Here is a 22,358-nt window from a genome sequence, read left to right on the forward strand (position 1 = left end):
GCCCCGTTTTTTCATAAAATTATTTTTTTCAAAAATTTAAATTATTGTTTAAAATAGTTACTTAATGTAATTTATAGTTTATTTAAAAAGTGTGATTTAAAAAAAAATTATTTGAAGGTTTACTGTTATTTTGGGGCCGTATATTCATAAGTTTAGACAGGTCTTCCTGTCAATCTTATGAATGGGCTTTTCCCTCCTCTGATTGGCTGCCCATGGCTCACGTGATCCCAGGAGATGCATCACACTAACTACGCCCATGGGACACGCAAGCACAGCACGCCGGGAGTTGGAGCAGGCCCCGGAGCGGAATTCCACAGGAGCCCAGAGCTCAACTGCCGGAGTGCAAGGTAAGTGCAGGTCGGGGGTTTGCACCCGCGGGAAGCCCCCGACCCGAATTTCTGGACCATTAAGTTTAGCTCTGTTCAATGCAATATCCTGCGAAAGTGCCGCATACGCGTAGTTTTCACATTCAACCACAACTAAACTTCATATATGCGGTGTAACATTTCTTAACACCTAGAGTGCACAATGGCATCGACAGAAGATGCTATATTTGATCCATTCTTTATATTTATCGACATTATTCAAAATTTAGAACAAACATTAGGTGTGTTCTTCTAAATACTGCCACTTTATTTTTTTCGCCTACACCTCTACTACTGTGAAATTGGTTAGATCCCTTCCGCGAAGTTCCTCCATGGATAACACTGTTCCGCTGATCATGCGGGATCTCGAAATGTAATTTCTGGCCAGTCAGCTAAAATATAAACATAATTTAGCTAAAGTGATGCATTTTTAAATTGAATTTCCCCATTATTGTAACTTTTTTAAGAGGGCTGCTGCTAATTAAAGTTATCCCTTGTTACAGTGTGATGCACCTTGGAGCTGCAGGTGGGAGGCGATCATGGAGGAGATTTTGAGTAGTTCTTCTCCTTTAGTTGCATTATGACGCCACCCTCTAACCAACTCAGAACAGGATGGGGAAAGAACAGAACTTCCTTTGTAACTATAGTTGGAAAGCACAACAAGTGTTGTGAATTGGACAACATTTTGACGTGTGGGGAAAGTCTGAGGAAGACGACGGGATGGATCCTGGGTTACGATAAGTTGAGAGTGAATTATCTGGAACATAATTATGGAGGTACTTCCAGATAAGCCGTCTGCTCACAGGTTGCCATCATTCAACAGTTCAACATCAAAACAAAGGTAGAATAGAAGACAACAGTTAGTGTACAAGCATTCCCTTTTCTAACATTATAGGAACAAGGCACATGTTCTCCGTTAGGAACATGTTATACTTACACAAGTATTTATTTATTATTAAATAAGAAAAACATGCAGAGCAACGGAGAATGACCAGGGTAGTGGGACTGAATGGATAGATGTTGCAAACAGCCGGCGCAGACATGATGGACCGAAGGGCCTCCTTCTGTACCAGTATGAACGGAGATAGTAAAAGCAAGGATAATAATTTCCAACGATTCACAATTCGCTTTATGATCTCATTCAGATGAAAGTATATTTCTTTGTGTTATGTTCCCTCAACTACACCGAATAACGGTAAAAATCATAATCCGACTTTAAGGGAAACGTTCATAAATATTTGAAGCAGCAAAAGGGTTACAGGAAGCGTAAGGCTGCTGGAATTAGTTTTGGGTTTGCTTTATCATTAAGCCAACACGGACGCAATAGGCCAATTGCCCTCCATTTGTGCTGTAAACGTTGTCTCTTTAGTCCACCACTGCTTTCGGTTTCTGCAACTGTGTGGTTGAATTACATTACCTGGATCAGAAGATTAACATTGGGGCATCAACGCTCTCTTCCGTTTACTTCACAGAAACAATAAAGATTTGTTTGGGATGTAACACGTATATTTTATAAAACCATTTCCATTGATACCATATGAGAATATGGCGTTTTGAAGTTCCTTCTCCTTCCCATGTGTGGTACTGTTCCTCGAGCTTCCGTTGACCTTTATTGGAACCTTGTAGAAAGCCGAGGACAGAGAGGTCAGAGTGGGAGTGGGACGGAGAATTAAAATGGTAAGCGATTGGAAACTCAGGTCAGCCAGGGCCTTTGGAGAGATAAACAGCGTTGGGTTGGATTTTTCCAACCTCGCCGGGTCCGGGGTGGGCGACCACGGTGGCGTGTGGGAACCTTGCACCTGTCTCGATTCCGGCCTCCAACAAGATATTCCGATGATTGGCCGTGTTAAACCCGCCCTGCGGGTTTCCGGCCAATTAATCGGAAGCGGGCCTAATGATGTAATTTGACACCACGTCATCAGCCGGTTTCCTTAAAGGGGCCATGTCCAAATTGATATTGACAGTTCTGCTGCCAGTTTTCTGCAGCATTGAGTTGCTGCAAATACTGATGAGCACTGCAGAAAACTGCAGGCTGCACCGAGGCTCTCCCATATGAAGGGAGTCACCGCACACAGGGAGGTTATATTCACTTCCATTGGGCGGAAGACACATCCCCAGGACACCAACGCAGCCTGGTTACACATTGCACAGGAGGACACAAGCAGGGATGTCGTCAGGTGGATCAACTGGTGCACACCTTTCAATTATCTCAGTAGATGACGAAACGTTACTGCAAAGCCACACTCAGCCTCATCCTGCGGCGCCACTCATCACATCCCCATCGTTCTGCCTTCCCTACGCTACTCCAGCACATTTTTACTCACACCAACTTTACTTGCACCTCCACTCATCCCTCTCTATCTACATTATCACTTCCCCTGCTCACTAGCCACCCCTCACACTCACCCTCATCCTACTGGAAACATACCAATTAGCAACACACAAGGGTAGACACTAGGGTGCTTTAGCCTATGTACATGTGACGTTTCTGTTAATGTGCTGTCAAACATTGAAATCTTTATTTTCAACACATTGCATTTTTGGAGTGATTTGTGTGCACCTTTGAAAGTGTGTTAGTGAATTGCAGTGAATGGTGAGACAAAACTTCAAACCCCACCCCCACCCCCTCCCGCAATGGTGATGTGTGTGAAAGGAATGGCTTGGACATTGTAGGTATGCTGATGTGGGGTGTTGCCAACCTTGTGCATGATGTTGCAGCCAGTGTGTACAGTGTTAAATGAAGATAATCTAGACATGCTGAGTCCTTCACTGGCGTCCCAGGCAGCAATGTGCACGAGTGATAATGCCCTGTGTCCAGCGAAGCATCAGTTGATTCTGGAGAAGGTTGGTGTGGATGTTGGTGCTGCTGGAATGCCCGGTGATGCTGGTGTTGGTGCTGATCGTTTTGGGATTCTGAGGACCAAGGTGAGATCTTTTCAATGGCACCGATGCTGATGGAATAGATGGCAGGTGAGTTTGAGATGAGAGAAGTAATCTGTCAATATTGAGATAGGTTGTTCCAAGGAGTTGACAGTGGATAGAGAGGTTACTGAAAACACTTCAAAAGTGCATAAAGCTCAAAGTAGATTCTAAATACTGAAGGCTGAAGATTCTGAGATTAGAAACTGACCAGTTTTCAAATGTATGGTTTTAAACCACTTTTGCAGCTGTCGCCTATTGAAAGAAATGGAGGGTTGTTCAGACCCCGACGTACCTACCTGGCGTGATATCCAAGCGAAGGGACCCTCGTGGAAAGCTTAGCAAAGTGCTTAGGAAAATGGGGACTTAATTACTTTAAACACCCGCCTAAGAAGCGCAATTGAATGACCCGCCGCTTAGTGCCGTGTCTGCAAAGCACAGGCAGAAATGACACTTGGGAAACTGACAAAGAGGCGGGTTCAGAGTGGGATAACGGCCCTCTGTCAATCTTTTTGATTTTAACAGCGGACCCGCCTTCAAACCCACCCTCTGAATGCCGGCAAAATTGAGCTGGATTTTACCAACCTCGGCGGGTCTGTGGCGCTGAGGTCGGCGGCAGCTCCCGACCCCGCTGCTGTCACCATCCCGTTGTCCAAAATGATTTTTCCCCTGACTGACAGAAACGAACTTTAAATGGTGAAATACGTTGTTCCAATGAGGTGACACTGGATACAGAGTTTACTCCAAGCACGTGGAACCTGCATAAAGCTAAGTCTGTCTTCCAAATGCAGTAAGCAACAGCTTCTGAGTTTGGAAAGTGAACAGATGTGAGATGGGCACTTTTTTTTAGCGCATTTCAAGCTGTCAACTAATGAGATGATTCCATGGTCATAAAACTCCCGACGTGCTTACCTGACATGATCCCCGAGCAGCGTGGACCCCGTGGGTGATATCGTATAATGTAAGGTGATCTCAAACTACTTTTTAATGAGCTGTTAACAAGGTCATAATTACTTGAATTGCCTCCACTGCTGTTGCGTGTCGGGTCTGTTCAGTGCTGACACACCCAACAGCTGGGAAAGGCACATGACAGCATGTTGACAGCTGTCTAAAAAATATTTCCCACAGGACTCACGAGCGAACGCACCCGCTGAACCCCCAGGAAATTCCCCCTGATGTATTGCAATGGAAGTGCCAGTGTCAGTAATAAATTGCTGGCCATAAATTGGATGGGGGAACTTCAATGTACATCACCAAGAGTCGCTTGGTGGCATCACTACTGACAGAGCTGGCTGAGTCCTGAAGGACATAGCTGCCAGACTAAGCTTGCCACTGCTGGTGACAGAACCAACATGAGGGAAAAACCCAGTTGTCCTCGTCTTCACCAATCTACTTATGGAGGATGCATCTGTCCATGACAGTACTGGTAGGAGTTAGCACTGCATAGTCCTTGTGGAAACGAAGTCCCATCTTCACACTGAGGACACCTTTCATCGTTTTGTGTGGCACTACCACTGTGCTAAATGGGATAAATTCAGAACAGATCTAGCAGTTCAAAAATGGGCATCCATGAGGTATTGCAGGCCATCAGCAACAGCAGAAAATCATATCCCTCACTCTACCATTGCCATTAAGCCAGGCAACTAGCGCTGGTTCAACAGGGATTGTAGAAGAGCATGCCAGGGGCAGTACCAGGCTTATCTGAAAATGAGATGCAAACCTGGTGAAGCTACAACACAGGGCTACATGCAAGCTAAACAGCAGAAATAGCATGCTATAGACAGAGACAAGCGATCCCTCAACTAAAGGATCATATCAAAGCTCTGCAGTCCTGCAATGTTCAGTCATGAAAGGTGGCAGATTAGTAAACAACTAACAGGTGGAACAGGCTTCCTGATAATCCCCATCCTCAATGATGATGGAGCCCCGTGCTTGAGTGCAAAAACAAGGCTGAGGGCCCCGACAACCTCCCGAATGTAGTGTTGAACACTTGTGCTCCAGAACTAGCAACTGGCTAAGCTGTTCCAGTAAAGCTACAACACTGGTATCTAACCGACAAAGTAAGACGTTGCCCAAGTATGTCCTGTCCACAAAAAGCAGGACAAATACAATCCGATCAATTACTGCCCCATCAGCCTACTCTCAATCATCAGCAAAATGATGGAAGGTGGCGTCCACAGTGCTATCAAGCGCCACCTACTCACCAATGTGTGGCACTTCTACTGTGCTAAATGGAATATATCCAGAACAGATCCAGCACTACAGCCGGGATAGCACGCTTATTGTTTCTTAACTCCAACCAAATAGATTCTGCCTTTGGCCCCTCAAGGGCATTTTCTTTTTCTTGCACTGTAATATTATCCTTCATCAAAACTGCTACCCATCCTCCTTTTTTCCTTCCCTATCTTTCCTGAATACATTGTACCCTGGAATATTAAGGGTCCGATCCATACCCGCACCCCAGACCACTTGAACCAGGTCTCAGTTATCGCCACTGCATGATATTCCCACGTGGCTATTGGCGCCTGGAGCTCACCATCCTTATTAATTACACTTCGTGAATTTACACACATACACTACAAACCTAACTTAGGCCTCTTTGTATTTTCTATGATCTCACCTAATTCTGTATTATTTCTAATTCTAGCTGTCTCTCCCAGTTCTCTGCACTTTTAAACACAACATCTTGGTGCCCAACCCCCTGCCGAATTACTTTAAACCATTCTCCACAGCACTAGTTTTCTTGATCAGTTTGTTTCCAGCCCAGCGAAGAAGGAGCCATTGCTGTATCTAGTCCAGGGGAATGAACTGGGTCAAGTGCAGAATGGCAGTAGAGGAGCATCTCGAGAATCGTGAGCATGGTTTGGATTGTTGTGGACAATGACAAGGAGCAATTTAGATTAAATATATGTAACTGGAGGAGGGCTAATTTCAGCGAATTGAGGAGGGATCTGGCCCAGGAAAATTGGAGTCAAAGACCGGCAGGCAAAAATGTAATAAAGCAATGGGCGGCCTTTAAAGAAGAGCTGGTTCTGGTAGAGTTTAGGTACATTCCCACAAGGGGGAAAGGGAGGGCAAACGAAGCCATAGCTCCCTGGATGACAAAGGAGTTAGAGGGTCGGATGAAGCAGAAAAAGGGGGCGTATGACAGATGTCAGCTTGATATTACAAAGGAGCATCAGGCTGAATATAAAATGTACAGAGGAGAAGTGAAAGAGGAAATAAGAAGGGCAAAGAGACAATAAGAGAATAGATCGGCGACTAGCATAAACGTGAATCCAAAGGTTTCCTATAGTAAAAGGTTTATCAGCGAAGCGGTGGGGACAATTAGGGACCAAAGTTGATATCTATTGCTGGAGGCAGAAGGCAAGAATTAGGTACTAAATTAGTACTTTAAATCGGTGTTTACCAAAGAAGATGACTTTGCCAAAGCTATGGTAAACAAGGAGGTTGCTAGGATACTGGATGAGATAAAAGTAGATAAAGTGGAGGTATTAGAAAGGCTGGCAGTACGTAGTGTGGATACTTCACTCGGTGCAGACTCTTTTCCTGTAATGATTCCCTGTGGTGCTTGTAGATGATACTGTAATAGGGTTTCCAATGTTACTCCAATCGCTGAGTTATAACAAATCCCTGTAAAATCAGCATGAAGTGCTGTATTATCTGTTGCCCACAAGTTACTCAAAATATTTTCTATAAAATAATCCAGAATTGTTTCCATTTATGAAGAATTAAAGTAAAAATTAGAAATAATAACGTTATTAGATCTACCCGTTGAATTTTCTCTTGTATTCTTTAATGACTTCATTAAATGTTTACTTAAAGACCTCAGTCTATCCCAAAAGCAAGGCGCCAACTTCATATTTTTGCCCAGAGCTATGATTCTGTTCCGAAAAAGCCGTTACCGAAGAAGTGCAGTGTATCTAATTTCCTAGGATGCATCAGCACCATTCTGTCAACGGTACGGGGGAATATTTTTCTTTAACCTCAAGCAATTTATTCCCAGTTGTTTATCAAAGTTATTTAATGGAAAGCTAGGGGATGTTTATTCTGCGCATTTATGTGTGCGTTTGTAACTGTGAGAGAGACAGAAAGAAACAAGAATGAAAATGCGGTGATTACACGTCTGTTGAAGATTTTGTTTTGTGTTCCTATAACTTTTAGAAAGCACATTGAACTGATCGAGTAGCTCTTTTCTCACCATACGTTTTGTAAAAGTTTCAAAGATAGTTACATTTTGAAGCAACAGAACGCTTGTAAGCGTCTCTCCTGTGTTATTTTGACAGGTAGAAAATTAAATATTCTAATTTCGGACACTTATGAAAAGCACAGAAAGACAGAGAAACATATGTATACAAATTGATAGAAAGACAGACAGAAATATTTTCTTTTCTGTACAATCCACACGTGAAACTGCAGTCATCAGCAGCTTATTTTGCCAGGATAATATGTCACCCCACGTATGAAAAGAAATAACGGAAGAAGTAAAAGGCAGAGAGGCAGAAGAGACGAGCGATAGAGGAGAGGAGAAGAGAGAGGGAGACACCGAGTGTATCCGTGTTTATGTGAGAGAGAGGCAACGAGAAGCTTTAGAGTGAGAGAAACAAGGTAAGAGAAAGAGAGACAAAAGCAGAGAAGCAGAGACAGACAGAGAGACATAGCAACACGAAGACAACAGAGACAGATAAAAGCAAGATTTCCAGCATCTGCAGTTGAGGTTTATGATGTAATAGGATCGTTTCAAACTTCATTTATAACTTTTTTGTGTCTTGATAAAGTGCAGAATAACCAATTCAATCTTTGCTAATATTGAACCAGGATTTAGACACAGGTGAACTGAGCTTCTGCAATACAGACAATCAGGCACATTTTTTATATTTTGTTATTTATTCGATCATGGGATGTGGGCACCGCTGGCCAGGCTAGCATTTATTGCCCATCCCTAGTTGCCTTTGAAAAGATGGGGGTGAGCTGCCTTCTTGAACCGCTGCAGTCCATGTGGTGATGGTGCAGTAAGTTCCAGGATTTTGACGCAGCGACGATGAAGGACCAGCGATATACTTCCAAGTCAGGATGGTGTGTGACTTGGAGGGGAACTTGGAAGTGGTGGTGTTCCCAAGCGCCTGCTGCCCTTGTCCCTCTAGATGGTAGAGGTCGTGGGTTTAGGAGCTGCTGCCGAAGAAGCCTTGGCAATTTGCTGCAGTGCATCGTGTACATGGTACAAACTGCGGCCACGGTATGCCGGTGGTGGAGGGAGTGCACGTTTATGATGGCGGATGGGGTGCCAATCAAGTGGGCTGCATTGCCTTGGATGGTTTCGAGCTCCTTGAGTGTTGTTGGAGCTGCACTCATCCATGCAAGTGTAGAGTATTCCATCGCACTCCTGGCTTGTGCCTTGTAGATGGTGGAAAGTCTTTGGGGGAGTCAGGAGGTGAGACACTTCTCGCAGAATTCCCTGCTCTTGTTGCCACAGTATTTATGTGGCTGGTCCAGTGATGTTTCTGGTCAATGGTGACCTCCCAGGATGTTGATGGTAGGGGATTCGGCGATGGTAATGTCGTTGAATGTCAAGGGGCAGTGGTTAGACGCTCGATTGTTGGAGATAGTCATTGCCTGGCACTTGTGTGGCGCGAATGATACCTGCATCTTATCAGCCCATTCAGGGCATTCAGGACAATCTCTGCTTTGCGCGACCAGCGAATAGTGTGCAGCTACAGTCCTTTAATTCTCTAAGCGGCTTGTATCCTCAAATGCGCCATTGCTAGTTACCAGTCAGTTATTTTACCTTGAAATTGAATTTCAATATACTTGGCTGTAAATACAGTTTATTTAATATTGATAACCAGCTTTATCCCTTTTTAAAATATTGTTTCTGTATCGCTCACAGGTACAGTTAACTCGGACCAGAATGAATCAGAAATAGATAAATTACATGTATACGCTACATCCAACGGTTTGAAACTTTGAGATGAGGCAATGTTTAGCATGTATTCATAATTCACCTTCCTGAAAACGCACACGGGCTCAGCGCCTCTCATAAAACGTCCAGAACAGAAAGACAACAAATCCCCAAAACAAGGAGTTAGGTGCAAACAGTCCTGTTTTATGCTAATATCGAATTTGTAAAGTTGCCACCGATGATTACATTGATTGTACACAAACCGCATCAAACGCACACAAGAGCTAGAGTCACATAGAGAAACTGCAATACGATAAGATTGCTCCCCGAGGGCAGCACGGTGGCATAGTGGTTAGCACTGTTGCCTCACAGTGCCAGGGACCCGGCTTCGAATCCGGCCTCGGGTGACTGTCTGTGTGGAGTTTGCGCATTCTCCCCGTGTTTGCGTGGGCTTCCTCCGGGTGCTCCGGTTTCCTCCCACAGTCCAAAGATGTGCAGGTTAGGTTGATTGGCTATGATAAATTGACCCTTAGTGTTAGGGGGATTAAATACGGGGATAGGGTGGGATATGTGTTGGTGTTGGTGTAGGGGTTATAGGGATCGGGTGGGATATGTGTCGGTGCAGGCTCGATGGGCCGAAATGGCCTCTATCTGCACTGTGGGGTTTCTGTGATTATGTGATAAGCATCTATTCTGAAAATTGCCCTGTGTGATATTAACACAGGATCGCTGAAGGTGTGCGTATTAAAATTGTTTCCCCTTATTTTACTTGAGACAGCAACTTCTTTGAAGTACATTCGTTAATGCCTGTATTGAAATAACCGACGGAAGAAGTTGTTATGAATTCGTGAAGATTGCTAACCGAATGTAGTACTGCATAATTTCAAGGGCTTTATTCAATTGTCCGTAAATATCTGAGTCTCTAGTTATGCTGTGAGACAGTAGCTTTGGAACTCGGAATGCGTTCGTCCAAAATTTCTCTCTTCCTCATTTCACCGGATGCACGAACCCTTTTAAAGCAGAATGGCAAACGCCTCCTCTAAAAGAGGGAAGATACAAACTGCAGATAATACCTAAATTGTTCTCAGAGAGTAACCTCAAGGCCTATTTGTACAAGCCACGTTTATGGATGGGGTTGGATTTGAGAAATGTTATTACTCTGTTTCGAATAGTTTTATGTGGCAGTAATTGGCGAACATCAGATAAAACTAGAATCCTGATCACGTTCAAAGTGAGAGCTATGGTGTATTCTTCATTACCCAAACACTGCCTAATTTCTGGACCCTATTTGAATCAGTGTTAAAGCCAAATCAAGCAGCTGCTATCACTAACACTACTTTATAAAAACAAAATATGTTATTGCCTACATGGCTGAAAGCGCATTTAATCACTTAGCCCAAATTATTTCTCGTTGAAATATTGAACAGGACGTCATCTTTGAGTTCTCAACTTCAAGGTCAAACATCACTCGTTCCCACTGGCGATATTCCTTTCCATTCTGCTGTCCATTTATCAGCTGGAGAGATGACAGGGAGGCAAAGACATCGATTTATATAGGAAAAATGATCAATCTGTATTTGCATTCTTGCACCTCACCCTCTGCTAGAAAGTGCGCCTGAGCGGATACCATGAGGGGAGAGGATATGTTTCAGCTTTGTTGGCCCTAACAATCGAAAAGCCTACCGCCACTCTAGGACACTTGGGTGAGCGTGTAGAGTGTAACAGGCAGCCTTGGGTGTATATCCAAAAAAAATTCAATTCCTACGAAGAACGGGGGAGGACACTGAAGGCATATAAGTCAGAATCAAATGTCTGAAGACCACTGGCAACAAATTTAAATATGTTTTATCTCTGACGAGGTGAAGAGACTAGCAGCAAACTGAATTGTTTACTGAATTGCTGGTAGGCACACATTAAATACCCACTGCAAAATGCAGTCGAAAATTAAAAATGGCTAAACACCAATTATAACTTTAGTAGAAATTGCGAGAGTGTAATGCTGCAATATCTATTACACAAAATTTCAATCAAATATCTTCTGGTCATGTAATTAAATGAAGAGTAGATGTGTATCTGGGATAGCAATGTATTGTTAACTCATTTCATTGGATAAGAAGGATCCTGCTTGGGATTAAACCAAAGAACGAAAAGAAAGAGCGGAAGAACGGTGACGATTTCTACATTGTGTATTTTTATATACAGTCCATGTAATGGGCAACTCATGAGGAGTAAACCTGTGTGGGTGCCTCTGAATATTAACTGAACATCTCGAAGACATTAAGCTGTGTACCTCGGTGACGCATAGAATCAGGAGCAGTTAAACAAAGATTGTATACATGGAACAAGATTATAGTCACCTACGATACATATTTAAATGCTATTTTATTTAGTTGTTATTTTATTGCTCAGCCGAAGCTTCACATCGCATAATATCGTTTATTTATTGCTCTGCGTAAATTGTTTAAATGATTCGTTATGGACTAGAATTGAATCGGTACACGGAAATAAGCTAAGATTTGTACAGTTGATCCTTACTGTGTCTCTCTGTGCATTCTTTATTCTCCAATTGAGCTTCTAGGTTAAGTTTCATTCCCAGTTCACCTACATGACATGTCTCATCGTGTGTTGTACCTTCACAGTACCTTGCCTATCTTACCTAGAACAGAGATGCCTCAATAAAAGGGACCGCCTTGAACTACGTCATGTCAATCTGAGTGTCATCTTAAAATTGATTAATTGTTGAAAAACAAAGCAGATGCTAACATATTTATCCCAGCCCGTTAAACCATTTGCAAAAATCCAGGCACTGTCCAATACCCCGACATAACGTACATCATTTACTCACTGGACTAGTTTCGAGCGATCGATACTGAGAGGTGTCTCAGGCCTTAACTTTATATTTGGTCCTGGGAATTACGTTTGAACGGCTTTCCAAATTGCGTACACGCATGTAAAATAAAGACGCATAAATTAGAAAGTAAACTGATTGAAAAAATGGCAGGTTATAAGACAAACTTTAAACGGTATAAATAATATATAAAAAATAGAAATAGCCGGGGTGCTAATCCGTTACTCAAACAAAACATGCTAGCTTGATCTTTCAGTACTAGCGTTAGACCAATGATTGCTGTTCTTTTGATTTGAATGTTGTAAAATGAGCAAGCGACCGTGCACAATGAGGTTATAAATTTATCTCCTTCAACCTGTTGCAGTGACCGGGCGAATGTTTCGCAATGTGATGAATACGGTTGTGCGGCGGCGATAGGCTGTTTACGGTCCTTTCAATTTAACCAGATGCTCGAGTTATTTCTGTCCAGGAAGCTTCGGTTGCATTAGTGCAGGTGTTAATATTTAGCCACGCAGTAAACCTCACTACCAAAATATATCGAATATAATACACCATGCACTCTTTATATATGAATGTGCTGTATGTCAAATGGTAGTAATCGCAATAAAATTAAATAAATGAATTGGGATTCATCTGCAGTGTTACGAGCAAGCACCTTCCCAAGAGGAAATGTGATCACAGCCTTATGACTCGGGATTGTGTGACCACAGAACGCTGACTTGCTGTTTTCTGAAGGAGGGAATGCAGTGGGTACGGTAGTGTAGTAGTTATGTTACTGGACTTGTAATCGAGCGAGCGTAAGTTAAAATTTCAACATGGCAGTTTGAGAATTTGAATTCAGTTTGAAAATAAAAAGCATGATTAGCAAAAATGTTTCAGATAAATCTCTTTATGGATGTGATTGAAGGAGTAAAAATCTGGTAGCAGTAAAAGCGAAAATCAAGCTGTTGGATTGTAAAAATCTCAGCGATTTACTGTTGACTAACGATCAACTAACGGCACATTCCTTTAGGCAAGGAAAACTGGCACCCGGCCTATACGTGTCTCCAGTATCGCACCAATGTGGTTCACTCTGAACTGTACTCTGAAAAGGCATAGGAAGCCATCCAGTTGTTAAAAAATTCCTCATGGAAAAGGCTCGGCACCGTCTCCTTCTCATGTTAACGGGATGCTCCCAAAGCCACTTAGAAAATAAAGAACGTCTACACTGTAAACGCGATGAATCACTTATATTTAAAACAGTTTACCTGCTTTCGAAAATGCAGGAGCAGATTTAAAACAATGTTGCCTACTTTCCTGACCATTTTTCTGCTCTTGAAAGGGAATCAGATAAGTTCACATGCACAATTAGCCCTCCTGTACCATTCACCCTCACCAAACTGACCATTCTTCAAGCGTCAACCCAATGGTGACTGGGGTTGGAACATAGGAATGGAGCCAGAATTGGGCCACATGGGACATGCACGCATACACACACACACCTTGTAGCAGGCGTCTCGGTTCCCAAGTAGATACAAGTGAGAAATAAATTTGGGCCGTGTGCCCTGAAAGACGCTACAGATTCCGAACAGATTGTTTATGAAATAATTGCACAGCTTATTTTTTTATCTCCACTACACTAACTGGACGTCCCTTGAACATGGTGACCACTCCTGTGTGAAAATAAATCTTCCTGATATCAGTCTTAAATTTACCTTCTGCTGGATTGCACTCGTGTCAATTTGTCCTACATTCACTGCTTAGCTGTCAGTAGTATTCCAGAAATACCTTTACAATCCTATTTTATACATAAGGATCGTAGAATGATATAAATTTACAGCACAGATGGAAGCCATTCGGCCCGTCTTGCCTGTGATGGCACTTTGAAAATGCATCCATGCTTAGTGCCACTTCCCTGCTTTTTGTCCGTAACAACCTTTTAAAATTATTTAAGGAATCAGCTTCCACCATTTTCGAGTGAAAAAGAAACTCCTCATCACCCTCTAGATCTTTTGTCAATGATATTTAACTTATGGCCTGTAGTTATTGCACCGCTCGCCAGAGGGAATATTTTTTCTCTACACTATAAAAGCCTCTCATCATCTTGAAAACCTCAATTAGGTCACCTCTTAACCTTCTCTGTTCCAAGGAGAACAGTCCTACCTTTTCCAACTTCTCCTCCTAACTGAAGTCCCTCATCCCTGGTAATATCCTAGTAAACCTCCTTGTATCATTTCTAAGGCCTTTACATTTTTCATGAAGTGTGGTCTCCAGAATTGTCCACAATACACAATCTGAGGACTAAGCAGTGATTATAAAGTTCCAGCATGATCTCTTTGCTATTTATATTCTATTCCTCTATTTATAAACCCAATTAACCCATGTGATTTTTAACCATCTTGTCAAGTTGTCCTGCATCATTTCAGGATTTGTGTATATGGATACCAAGGTCTCTCTGCTCATCTGCACTTTTCAAAATCGTGCAGTTTTCAGAATATAGTCTTTCCATATACGTCCTCCAAAGTGCATCACTTCACATTTCTTCGCATTGAACTCCATCTGCCATGCTCCTGCCCATTTCACCATCCTGTCTATGCTATTTCGAAGACTATAACAATCCTGATCTCTACCTACTACTTTACCAAGTTCCGCATCATATGCAAATATCTGATCCCTACAGCCGAGTCTAGGTCGTTTACAAAATTTGAAAAGAGTAATTGACCCAAATCTGAGCTTTGAGGAACATTACTGCAAACCACCTCCAAGTAAGAAAAACATCTATCCACCAGTACGCTTTGCTTCGTGTCACTGAGCCAATTTTGTATCCAAACCGCCAGTTTACCCTTAATTCCATGGACTTTCATCTTCTTAATACGCCTCCTGTGCGCAATTTGTCCAATACATTCCGAAAGTCCATTCATACAACATCTACTGCACGACCTTGATCAACCTTCTCTGTTACCTCATGAAAGAATTTCATCAGATTAGTCAGACAAGGTTATGACTTTAACAAATCCATGCTGAATCTCCTTGATTACCCCATGCCTTTCCAAATGAAAGTTTATTTTGTCCCTGATAATGGTTTCTAGTAACTTCTCCACTACCGATGTTAGGCTGACTGGCCTGTAGTTTCCTGGTTTATCTCCCTCCCCTAACCTGTATAGTGGTGTAGCATTAGCAACCCCCAGTCCTCCGGCACTTCTCCTGTATCCAATGAGAATTGAAAGATTTTGACCAATGCCTCTGCTATTCCTACCTTTGCATCTTTCAGCAACCTAGGATACATTCCACCGTCTTTTGTGAAAACAGATGCAAAGTATTAATTTAATAGTTTAGCCATGTCATCTCCCTTGACATGAAGGTTCCCTTTGGGCCATTAATAGCCCAACGTTGTCCCTTGCTAACTCTTTACGTTTTATATGTTTGTAAAAAGTTTTAGCGTTCGTTTTAATATTGCTTGCTAATCTTTTTTCGCAACCTCTCTTTGCCTCCCGAATTAACTTTTTCAATTCCCTCCTGTACTTTCCATAAACTTCCTATTTAATAATTGAATCTTGCTCCTGAAATTTGTCATAAGCCTCCTTTTTCTGTTTTATTTTAACTTGTATTTCCTTTGTCATCCAGGGCGCATTAACATTGGATATTCTACCTTTTCCCCTCGTAGACGTATGCTTAGTTTGCAATTGAACTATCTCTTCCCTGGATGCTTTCCATTGCTCCGTTACTGCTTTACCCTGCAATCGCCTTTTACAATATATCTGTGCCAGGTCACTCCTTCAATCACTGAAATTGGCCCTTCCTTATTTGAGCACTTTTTCCTTCGATATTTTTGGTCATTTTCCACACTTATTGTAAACAGAATTATGTTGTGGTCACTTTTAGCTAGATGATCTCCTGCGGTAACACAGACCACTTGCCCTTCTTCATTTCGCCGAACCAGATCCAACACTGCTTCCTTCCTTGTTGGACCGAAGACATATTGGTCGAGAAAGTTCTCCTGTACACATATCAGAAATGTCTCTCCTTCCCTACTCTTAGCACTATGTTTTCCCCAGTCTATATTAGGGTAATTAAAGTCTCCTAATATTACTACTCTATTTCTGTTACACGCCTTTGAAGTTTGCCGACAAATATGCTCATCTATCTCCTTCAGAATGTTTGGAGCTCTATAAAAAAAATTCCAACAGTGTAAAAGCTCATCCTGTCCTAGAACTATCGACTTTCGACTTAGAACTTAGAACTGTAACATTATTTTTAATCAATGCTGCCACGCACCGTGCTCTTTATCGTTTTCTATCATTCCTGAATACTTGGTAACCAGGACTATTAATAATCAATTCCTAGCTTGTTTTAGTCAGGTCTCTATTAATACAAGCACGTCATAATCCCATGCAGCAGTTTGTGCCTGCAGCTCAACAACCTTATTACACTGCGGACATTGGCCTACATACAAAACTTCATTTCAGTTGACTGCTTCAGGTGTGGATGACGACCCAAGCCTAATTGATCACTATTCTCTCCAGTGTAGGAGCACTTAGCTCAATCATGCCACTCATGTAATAGTTATTTCTGAGGTCACCTAATACAGAAGACTCCAAGGACGATGGCTTCCCCAAATAAGTGAACAGGTCATGGTAAGCAACCATGCAATCTGAAACAATACAGATATATAGTGAATGAATTTAGTGTCAGCACGAATGTTCGCTGAACGTACATATATAAATCAAACTCACACCGGAGCATTTGATCGGAGGATGGTGCGAATGGGATACTCATAGACTATGGTAGACACTGCAGTCAGTTACTAGAAGCCACTAGGACAGTATGTGTGAATTCAGCAGGATCTGGAAACTATGATCGGGCAACAGGATGAGGGGATTCACTATAACGCACAAAATAACTATAGTCCACACGATCTGGCGTTCCACTTTCACTCTTGTTTACTCATTTGTTCGTTTCAACTTTCATCGCAAATAAGACCAGGAGGTTAATTTCCTTGATTACCCCATGCCTTTCCAAATGAAAGTTTATTTTGTCCCTGATAATGGTTTCTAGTAACTTCTCCACTACCGATGTTAGGCTGACTGGCCTGTAGTTTCCTGGTTTCCTGTATTGTTTCAGATTGCATGGTTGCTTACCATGACCTGTTCACTTATTTGGGGAAGCCATCGTCCTTGGAGTCTTCTGTATTAGGTGACCTCAGAAATAACTATTACAGTAGCGGCATGATTGAGCTAAGTGCTCCTACACTGGAGAGAATAGTGATCACAGCTGAAGTCAAGAGTGTTGTTACATTTGCACAACTGTGGACCAGACAAATAGGATCCTCCAATTTACAGCAGAATGTGAGTCGCTGGATTTTGACATATGCATTTACGCTCTCTAACATGGAGAACTCGGTTGGTTAGCGTAAAGGCGCACGGGATTTCAATGCATAGAATATTTTTTTCACTGATCAGGGTTTGCTGTAGGAATAGGCGGAACAAAATACACCAGTACAATCAATAACGATATATCACTACAAGGACAAGACAGGAGCACAGACATTCCAGAATTCTCTCCGTGTTTCCGCCAAGAGAGAAGTGCAATCTGGAGGCAAACAAGTTACATGGCTTTAAAGATGGCGCATTTTTGCGTAAGTGAGTCAGACGAGTAACTACAATACGCCTAAGTATCCTAGGTCGTTTAAGTAGGGGCATTAAACCCTGAGCCTGCACGACTCTCCGCCCAGAATACTGTCTTAACAAAGGAAATACATCAATTGAAATTGTACATTTAGGCACGTGATATTACGCGCCACTCTAGATCACGTGCAAACCCCTGGCTTTCAAAGCTCCAGGAGCTTAGTGAGTCCCTGCAGCGTATGTCCAGTCTAACGTTCGTCACTCAGAATGGCGGTGAGCTCCGGGTTTTTCTGCATATCTTTGGTGGGAGTTCTTTACAGAGGTGTGTTTGTTTATCTTACCGCTCCATGCTTATCGAAAAAAAACTAATGTTAAAATTTTTTGTCATATTTGTTACACAATTCTTTCTTCCGTTTTTTAATGTGGTTAATTTTCTTGTTTTTTATTTCTAAGTCATTATATTTGTTCTTTTTCTAAAGTATTCAAACTATTATGTCAGCATTTTTGTTTATATTCTGATAGCCGCTGAAGTAACTTCGATCAAAGTGGGTCAATTCCCGAAATACATTAAGGTTGCCAGGAGTACAAATGTTTCCATGTTCTGCACATTTCCCATATTCCAAGATGCCCCCGATGTTTATTGGCGGAGATGGGGCGAGGAGACGTTTCTGGAGCCAGACACCAGAAAGCAATTTAATGTAAAAAAGGGAAGTGGTTCATTTGATCTCCTGAATGCGAGTGTCGCCGACTCCGGAGTGTATTACTGTAAAGTAGAGATGGAAGTGGCTCCCAGCTTACTGTGTACGGTAAGTTTCATTGTGCCGGGGAGTGGGAGATTCTCAGCAGTGTGCGATATATGCAAAACTCAGTAGTGGGGAAAATTTGAACTTCTATCACTTGAAGAAAACCAAGTGATACCAAATTCGTTTTAAAGTTCTGCCGATTTTCTTTTCCGTTGACCCCGGTGTACAACGGCCCGCCGAATCGCCAGCGCTTGGTTTGCACTACTGCCCAGATCAATTTCACCCTTTCATTGTCCGCATGACATTCCAAAGTGCTTTGCATCCAATGAGTTATTTTGAAAGTGCAGTTACAATTATTAAGGTGGCAAGATACTGAAATAATATAAATGTTTAAATCTTGGCTTGAATTTAATAACTGGGATTAGATAGCCAAATTCCTTCTCAACAAAATAGCGGTGCCAAGGAGCGACAATGGGAGCAATTTTATCACCTCCGAGGTCAGATATTTTATACTTCATTAAAGACCAGCTACTGAAACCCAACAAGCTGCCTTCATCACAAACTCAACAGAACAACGTCCTGCTACAATGGTGGTTATTGCACACACCAGGACACATTTTGGCACCACTACTAGAAATTGCCAATCTAATATTTTCTATACAGAATTGTCCAAAAAAGGAATTCTCTCTACCAAAAGGCTGTGGATGATGGGATAATTGGAGCTTCCAAGATTGAGATGGATAGATTTTTGTTAGGTGGGGCTATCAAGGGACATGGCGTTAAGTGGACAAATGGATTTGAGGTACAGATTAGCCAACATCTAATTGAATGGCGAGCAGACTCGAGGGGCTAAATGGCCTTCTCCTGTTCCTATAACCGCAGTTTAGGCTGTGCACTTGCTTTCATTGAGAACTTTTTTGGGACTGCCAAACTCATTACACAAAGGAATCTTATAGCCCGTTGAAATGGGAAGTGTTGGTCTTACCCTCAATGCTGGATTCCACCCCAAGTCCTACACCTTGCAGGAGATTGTAGAAACCCAATGTTTGAACATCTGCCTTACGCCAATTGGACTTTCTTTCATATACTCACAACCTGTAAAGTACGGGCAGATTATCGCCGAAACTGATGTAAGCGACTTGAGTCACGTATTTGCAAATCATGATTTCCATTTCCATTTTACCAATCCCAGACTGAAGTGACGGCAGCAGAGTAATTGAACACTTTCGTCCTCCACCACGGAAATTCTACCGCATTACATATTACACCTATACAGATCAGTGGTAGAGAAATGGAGGAATTCTAAGCTTTGGTCGGGCCGTCAATACAGTGCTGCTGGGGATAAAGGCTAAAATAAGTAGCCAAGTTAATAATACTCCTGATTTAAATATTTCCTGCTACTACAAATTCGGAAAAGTAAACATTTAAAGAAAATATGTTAAGGAGATTGTTTGTAACTAACTGAAAAAACAATGCAAACCTAATAAGGGACTCTATTTCGGCTAAACAGTGACGATAGCTCTAGCGGACAAAGGTTCACATTAGTAAAAGACGATTGTAGGACTGATATAAGCAAAATCTTCTACAGGCAAAACGTGTTCAACAGACCGACTAGACTTGGGGAGGGACAAAAACCCTGGAATACTATAAGACATGCGCTTTGTGTTAGGATTTCCTATTCGGATTCCCTCATCTGTATGAATGATGTGATCTACACATATATATATCATTACCAATATAACCCTTTCATGACGTGAAAAAAATATTCCAGCCCTCGGTTCGCGCTCTGGGGAAAGTATATTTAATGAAAGCTGCACGATCTGAAATGTCCATTACAGACACTGAAATGCTGAGTTAGCAACTGTAATGCGCGAATATTAATCTATAGATATTACAGCAGCCTGTCTGCAATCTTGGCAGATATCAGAGATATTTCGATATATTGGTAAGAATTCTTCTTCTCAATATTCACTGTTTATATAAAATATGTTTGCAATATATGAAATACCTAAAAAGTGATCAATTTCTAAATAAACAAAGAAAATGTTTAATACTCCAAAGTTTATCAATGAACAACGAGAAGCGATTCCATTGTCCGTGCACACTGGGTTGCGCTCTCTCCGTAATAGTCGGACAAGAACCTCACTCGGGGTCACCGCTGCCAACCACAATCCAGCGCCAGGATCTGATACTCCATTCACAACAGTAACGCGTGCCTCCCTGCATGTTAGCAGCCCTGGGAGATTCGCCCACTTTGCGTACGGTCTCCAGTACATTCCGTCATTTTGCTGTGTGCCGTAAAACGATTTATAAAATAAATGCAAACCCGTAGATTTAAAGAAACGACAGCGCGGATAACTGTTATGATATTGGACTGTAACAGCATAACGAGAGAAGGCAACTGAGAATGTGTTCCTTTAAATTGAAAAAAACTTTTTTTCTGTTAAAGTTCCCCCAACTCCCCTGAAAATCGCTCCTGTTGAAGAGATTTCAGCGGCTTCTCTAAAACTCGAGTGTAAAACGGCTGCCTTTTACCCGGAGCAGTTAGAAATCTCCTGGCGAAGAGATGGTGTCGAAAATCTGACCAGAATAGCAACTGTGAAAAACAGGAACGCGGAGGGACTGTTTGAGGTTTCCAGCTCGTTGGAAGAAGCACAGCCTGCCCAGAGCGGAGTTGTTTATACATGTCTGGTTTCACATGTCTCTCTTCTGGTTCCCGCCAATGTCAGCAAGGTAAGATTTGGGCAGATTATGCGTGAATCTGCTTCCAACATCTTTCAAGAGCATTTCTCCGATGGCCCAGATTTTTTGGAGTGTATTTAAGCTACATCACTTCTATCTACGTATTGACTCTATCAGCACATCTAGGACTGTTACTAGAAGTGGCTCCTCCGTATAGTTCACATATAGACGAGACAGCATTGAACCTAAAATAGACCGGTAGAACTCCGTCTAGAAATCTACAGTTCCCCAAACAGAGTCTTTATTTATCACTTTCCCATTCTCCCGGAATATCATGAGGCTGAATTTGCTTCAAAAGCCTCACGCGCAGAACTTTTGCAAGTATCTTCCAAAAATATAAGGAAACTTTTACCTGGATTTCCTCCATCCACTGTGCAAATTCTCTCCTCAATTTATTTTAGATTGATGAAGCAAGACGCATTGCTTCTGAATCCACTCTGGCTACCACTATAGCTATGGACTCTTTAGACCAATAAATAACAGTGCATTAAAGGTTCGGAACCGTTTTGATGACTGCGGATGTTAGACTAAATTTAAGGAATGGTGGAAATTACTGTGCAGATGGAAATAATTTGGCACTTGGCACCTGTGCTGGTGAGAACCTTCTCCCATGAAGGGAGACTACGCCAGGCTACTTGTATGAAAATGAGGAATCTTAAGGCATGTAAGGCGGCCCGATAAACTTCGCAGATCTCCGGAGACAGCCCGGTGGGCTGCAAGCTGAACCGCGAGTGTCATGATCAGGTCACGGTGGGGGGCGGGTTGCAGCATCCCAGATTATCTTTATGGGGCCCACAGGAGCACTCCTGCTTTTCCTAGTCACGCAAAAATAAATTAAATGTACATGTTCAGATCTCTTTATCTCTCTCGCTAGTAAAACTGGCCACAGAATGCAGGGCGTACCAGTTCTGTCCTTAAATGGCCATCGGGATCCTATATTCATCATAGAACCTCGATTTGGTTATGAAGAGTAGCCTACTGCCTGAGACAAATGCGATAGCCCCTAGCAGCAGGCCTTCTCTTACAGTAGAAGGCTCCGTTGTCGGCGTTAACATGCTGCTATGTCTACCGATCCAATTTTGAAACTATTTTCGCACCGTTAGAGCCGATTTAGGCAAGTTCAAAAAGAACCCAAGTAGTTCGGTTTAAAGTAGCCATTTAATGAACCCCATGCCCCTGTATAAACCAATCACTGTTGCTTCCATTCGATAATACTTTTTACAACAGTTTTCTATCTTG

The 22,358-nt window shown here is 42.3% G+C and overlaps 1 pseudogene; it reads left to right on the plus strand.

The window, feature by feature from the left end:
• Nucleotides 1–945: 945 nt before the first annotated feature.
• LOC147116257 (uncharacterized) lies at nucleotides 946–21,595 on the plus strand (annotated as a pseudogene).
• The last annotated feature ends 763 nt before the right edge of the window (nucleotides 21,596–22,358 follow it).

This window comes from Somniosus microcephalus, chromosome 6 (genome assembly GCF_052327205.1).
Source record: "Somniosus microcephalus isolate GS21.2 chromosome 6, FLI_Smic_1.0, whole genome shotgun sequence".
Lineage (NCBI taxonomy): Eukaryota > Metazoa > Chordata > Chondrichthyes > Squaliformes > Somniosidae > Somniosus > Somniosus microcephalus.